The sequence below is a fragment of the Pteropus vampyrus genome, unplaced genomic scaffold, assembly GCF_000151845.1.
Source record: "Pteropus vampyrus isolate Shadow unplaced genomic scaffold, Pvam_2.0 Scaffold261, whole genome shotgun sequence".
NCBI lineage: Eukaryota > Metazoa > Chordata > Mammalia > Chiroptera > Pteropodidae > Pteropus > Pteropus vampyrus.
This window is the reverse complement of record NW_011889042.1, coordinates 1,450,839-1,456,404: the sequence shown is the minus strand read 5'-3', so window position 1 is coordinate 1,456,404 and position 5,566 is coordinate 1,450,839.

Sequence of the window (5,566 nt, the reverse complement as noted above, 5' to 3'; positions counted from 1 at the left end):
ATTCTCTCCACTCCTTTCCAACATAGTACTAAAAGTCCCAGCCAGAGCAATTAGGTAAGAAAAAGAAAGAAAAGGTATCCAAATCAGAAAAGAAGTAAAATTGTCTCTGCTTGCAGATGACATGATTTTATATGTAAAAACCCTGAGGACTCCAGCAAAGAACTGTGAGAACTAATAAACAAATTCAATAAAGTTGCAAGATACAAAGTTAATACAAAAATCAGTTGCATTTTTATACACTAAATCAACTATATTAAAAAGAAATTAAGAAAGCAATACCATTTATAGTACCATCAAAAAGAATAAAATAGGAATAAATTTAACCAAGGAAGTAGATAATCTGTGCACTAGAAATGGTAAGACATTGATGAAAGAAATTAAGAAGACATAAATAAATGAAAAGATATCCTTTGTTCACGAATAAGAAGAATTAATATTGTTAAAATGTCCATACTACCCAAAGTGATCTACATATTCAGTATGATCCCTATCAAAATCTAATGATATTTTTCACAGAAAGAGAAAAAAATTAAAATTTGTATGGAACCAAATGACCCAAAATAGTCAAGACAATACTGAGAAAGGAAAACTAAGCTGGAAGCATTACACTTCCTGATCTCAAACTATATTACAAAGCTATAGTAATCAAAACAGTATGGTACTGGCATAAAAACAGACACATAGGCCAATGGTACAGAATTGAGAGCTCAGAAATAAACCCATGAATATATATATGGTCAACTAATCTTCAAAAAGAGTGCCAAGATTACACAATGGGGAAAGGATAATCTCTTCAATAAATAGTGTTGGGGAAACTGGATATCTACATACAAATGAGTGAAATTGGATCTTTATCTTATACAATACAAAAAAATTAACTTGAAAAGGATTAAAGACTTAAATGTAAGACCTGAAACCACAATACTCCTAGGGAAAAAAATAAGGAAAAAGCTCCCTGACACTGGTCTTGGCAGTGATTTTTTTTATATGACACCAAAAGCAAAAGAAGCAATCAACAAAATGAAATGGCAACCTATGGAATGAAAGGAAATATTTGCAAACCACATATCTGATAAGGGATTAATATCCAAAATATATGAAGAACTCATACAACTAAATAGCAAAAAAACAAATAACCCAATTAAAAATGAGCAAAGGACTCGAGTAGACATTTTCTCAAAGAAGACATACAATTGGCCAACAGGTGTATGAAAAGATGTTCAACATTACCAGTTATCAGGGAAATGCAAATTGAAACCACGACGAAATATTTACCTCATACCTGTTAGAATGGCTATTATTGAAGAGCCAATAACTAACAAGTGTTGGTGAGGATGTGAACAAAAGGGAACTCTTGTACATGGTTGGTTGGAAAGTAAATTGGTACAGCCATTATAGAAGACAGTATGGTGGTTCCTATATGATCCAGCAGTCCCACTTCTGGGTGTATATCTGAAGGATATATTACTATCTCAAAGAGATATCTGTACTCTCATGTTCATTGCAGCATTATTCACAATAGCCAACATATGGAAACAACCTAAGTGTCCATTGATGGATGAATGGATAAAGCAAATGTGAGATATATATATTTGCATGAATATTTATATTTTTGAAGAAGAATGTAATCCTGCCATTTGTGGCAACAGGAATGAACCAGGAGGTCATTCTAAGTGAAAATAAGTCAGACAGAGAATAACAAATACCGTATGATCTCATTTATATGTGGAATCTAAAAAAGCCAGACTCACAGAACCAGAGAGTAGAATGTTATTGCCAGAGAAGATGTTGGCCAAAGGGCACAAACTTGCAGTTTAAAATGAATAAATTATGGGGATCTAATGTGCAGCATGATGATGATAGTTAATAATACAGTATTGTATACTTGAAATTTGCTAAGAGCATATATCCTAAGTATTCTTATACTTAGTATAAAAAAAGATAATTATTTGAGGTGATGGATGTGTTAAGTAACTTAATTGTGGTAATCATTTCACAGTGTATGTGAATATAAAACATCACATTGTACACCTAAAAAAATTATCATACGACCTAAATATATACAATTTTACATGTAAATCAACCTCAATAAAGCTAGAAAAAGTAAAAACAAAATAAGAATAAAATGTCAAAAACCAAAAATTACTTGAAATTAATATTTCAAATTTTGAGCTTGAAAATCAAAATAGCTACTATATGAAAGAAATTTGACAAGTTTTCTCTAATTTGACAATTCTAAAACTTTACATGACATTACTAATATTTAATTGTGGTTCTGTAAAAACCACCTTGGATAATTAACTAAAAAAGATGCCATATTATTTTTTCTGGAATTTGTTATATTTGTATATTTGTGAGCTTTTAAAAATTAATAATTTGTTGTTACACACACTACCCAATGCCTTGACATTAATATAAACCATCCCAAACTCATTAGTAACCCTGGAGAAAGAGGAAAGAATCTTTGAATTAGCTGAGATTAAATTTCCAACATTTGCCAGATATTGTCTCTTGGTACCCCAAACCTTCCTTCTTCTTGTAATCTCTTCTCAGTATTGCAGGAGCAGGAAGCCTAAAAACTACTTTCACCAAACTCTCCTGTTCATAGCCTTGTTCAGCTTCAGTCAGTGAGAGGCAGTCAAGTGAGATTTGGAACATGAATAGAAGCAGAAGCCATTATTGTTTCTCCAATATCAAGGGTACATGGGCTTCAGCAGACAGCAAAATTAAATTTTGTAGTGGCTTCTGAAATTCAGGTGTCCTCCTGAATTTCCTCTCCTTGGTCATGCAGGCAGCTGAGGTAGCTTTTAAATTTTCTGCAACTCCTTTATTTCCTCAGAGTATTAGTGGTTTTCCCTGACCATGGCTTCTCCAGCCCTTTACAAAGAGTTATAAACATCTTATTCCCTGTGTTAAATCCCCTTCTGCCTGAAACACCTACAGTGGTTTGTTTTCTTATGACATTCTGATTGATACACCTGATGAAATGGAAGCTTATAGTAGAAACTAAATACTATAGGAAAATAAACTTGTATTCCCTGAACACCTGAATTTGTGGTTGAGATATATACACACTCACTTCACCACAAGCAGCTGAATCGCTATTTAATAGCAGTGCCTCCTCCTCTATCTCCCGTCACTGCCATTCTGTTTCAGAGAGTAGATCCAATTAATCCTGAAATCCACATAGCCCCCAAAAGAGTGGGGCTCAGAGAACTTGCCAATTTCCACATCCTAGGTAAAACTATTTCAGAATATACAAAATTTTTATTCTCACTTGCTCTCATATCCTAAATTTGTCCTTACTCTTGGCCTCTGCCCACTTCCTAAGTCTGGTACCACATTCTTTCCATATTGTTTCATCTCTTCTCTTCTGCCCAACTATCCTGTTGCTATCACTAATCCAATTCCATACACTACTAAACAACTCTCCAATTTACCCCAGCATGCAGGTGTTGGAGGTAGAAAGACACGAAACAGTCCCTGCTCCAAGAAGCTTACAGAGTATTTTGAGGCACAATATGTTATTTCAATCCTGATGTTGCTAAAATGTTAATTACAAAGTACACCCTTTAAGAGACTCTGATAAAACATAGAATTAGTTGGCAACACTATAATCCATAGACTTAAAACTTGACTAGACTCTTGTATATCTGGTTAATTTAAAGCTTGTCCACTTGGCTACTAGCGAGCAGTTCTTAATGGGAAGAAGCTGCATTAGTTGGTTTATTATACATAGGGCAAGATCCAAGCTGTCGCTTTGTATCTGAATTTGATTCTTTTTTAAAAAAATTAATTAAGTAATTTTATGGTGACATTGGTTAACGAAATCCAATAAGTTTCAACTGTACACTTTAAAAGTAAGGCATGTATATATTTACACTGTGTATTCACCTCCCATAGTTAGGTTTCTTTCTGTCACCACATATTTGACCCCTTTACCCCATCTGCCTCTCCCTTCCCCTAAATTTGATTCTTAAAAGGTATCCAGGTGAAAGAATCTCTTTTCAGATAAAAGAGAAAAATTCCAAAAGAGAATGAACGTGATAGAGTCATAAATACTTATGTTAGCCTGAGGCAAGCAAACTTTATGTACTACTCTTTTTGAATATTTATTCATTCCAGGAGTGTTTTAAATTAGTACTTTCATTCGAAGTCCCAAAGGCATTATGTTTTCAGCAAAACTAATAATCCCTTATAACACTAAAAGACTTATGTATGTTTTTCTTCTTATCTTGTTGTTTGAGAGAAGGAAGTCATAAAGCTAAGCATCTGGTTTTAGTATTAGGCTTCAAAGAAAGAGGTACTACCTTATTGCAGAGAACTGGTCTATTGAAATCCTTTTACTCTTTTATCACCTAACTCTAGTTGCACAGTGTAACTTGTAGATCACCTAAATAAGAAGGGGCAGACTTCTATAAAGGATGCTCCTTACTTGGTATGCTCATTGAGCTCTGAAAACTTGTTTGCAGAAGTCAGATTGAATCTAATTGGTTTAGGTACCTTTCTTTAACAAAAGGATTCTTAACTCCATGACATCAGCAAGATATCAAAAAGATAAGCTGAAAGTCACTGGGTCCATACAATGGAATGAATTATATATATTACTAGATCAGCATAAAGGTGTGTATTAAGACTCTTGATAAAGGTAACATAAACTAACTCGAATTAGCTTAAAACTACAGAGAGAATTTATATGGGTAAAGAGTTACCTCAGGCTGGACGGTAGCCAGGTTTTAGGAAGCAAATGGAATTGAGTACAGGGAAATTGTCAAGATTCTAGCCTTCTCATGTTCTGCTTCTCCTTGAACAATTTGATTTTTCTCTCCACAGACCATGTTTTGTGCTATAAAGTTTTATTTTTATTATTGTTACTGTGCTTTTGTTTGTTTTAAATTTGGTGAATCAAAAAGGCCTCTGGACAGATGCCTTGCAAATGCCAAAGTCTATGTTCACAAACATTTAAATTAATTAATATCACTTTTAAAAACTAAAAGAACTGTAGAAGGAGAGTTTGAGACCTTGCATATTAGTAAATACGGATTCAGTAGGGATGCATTTTGACAGCTTATCTTAATTACATATGGGAAAATTCTTTTAACATTCCCAGAAAATTATAGTATTTCAGATTATATAACTAATCAAAGGAATAAAAAATTGTACAGAAAGCATAGCTTCCGATTCGTAATGCATTAAACCAAATAAGCTACTAAGCTGATTTACCCCTATGAAAATAAATTAATCTTCATTTTTCATGAAGGGAAATTGCATGTATTATGTCTAGTAAATACTTTTCTATACAAAAGAATTTGAAATGATTGAGTTTTTTTGGTGAAATTCTCGAGGGAAGATCAAGTTTGTGGACTTTGATCAAGAAGATAGTATAGAACTTTATTATTGCACTGAACACACACATACACATACACAAAACAAGTAAAACTTGCTTATGTTGGTGCCAGGTAACTCATGCATCTCAAAGGTTATTTTAAATTTTTAAAAAATTTTTTAGGTGAAGCAAACCTTGGTTGACCTCACAGATTGAAAGGACCTTATCAGCTTACAATCC